We start from the raw sequence: 241 nt of genomic DNA, 5'->3' as shown, positions 1-241 counted from the left end.
TTAGCCATTTGGCTCCGGTTACTTGATCTTCTGCATCAACATATCCACAGTTATTCTTGATCCAAGATTCAAACTTCAGCCCACGTCTTGCAGTTCCTCTGTTATCAAGCTGCAAAAGATTTATAGAGATAAATATATCAATTCTAAAGCCTCATCTTTAGAGTGAACCTTCTTATTCAAGATAAAGAATTTGTAGAACCTTCCAAACTAAGATGCCTCTGCTTCTCAGGTACTGTGTCCT

At 37.8% G+C, this 241-nt stretch overlaps 1 long non-coding RNA gene across 1 annotated transcript; it reads right to left on the bottom strand.

Moving 5' to 3' along the window:
- Positions 1–28: 28 nt before the first annotated feature.
- On the bottom strand, positions 29–241 carry LOC104775668. Its single transcript, XR_766035.1, has 2 exons — positions 200–241; positions 29–109 (listed from the first exon to the last, which is right to left on the bottom strand). It is a non-coding gene; the product is annotated as an uncharacterized LOC104775668 (long non-coding RNA).

Source organism: Camelina sativa, unplaced genomic scaffold, assembly GCF_000633955.1.
Source record: "Camelina sativa cultivar DH55 unplaced genomic scaffold, Cs unpScaffold27098, whole genome shotgun sequence".
In the NCBI taxonomy this organism is placed as follows: Eukaryota; Viridiplantae; Streptophyta; class Magnoliopsida; order Brassicales; family Brassicaceae; genus Camelina; species Camelina sativa.
Note: the sequence above shows the minus strand (reverse complement) of the source record. Positions and strands in the feature narration are given on the sequence as shown.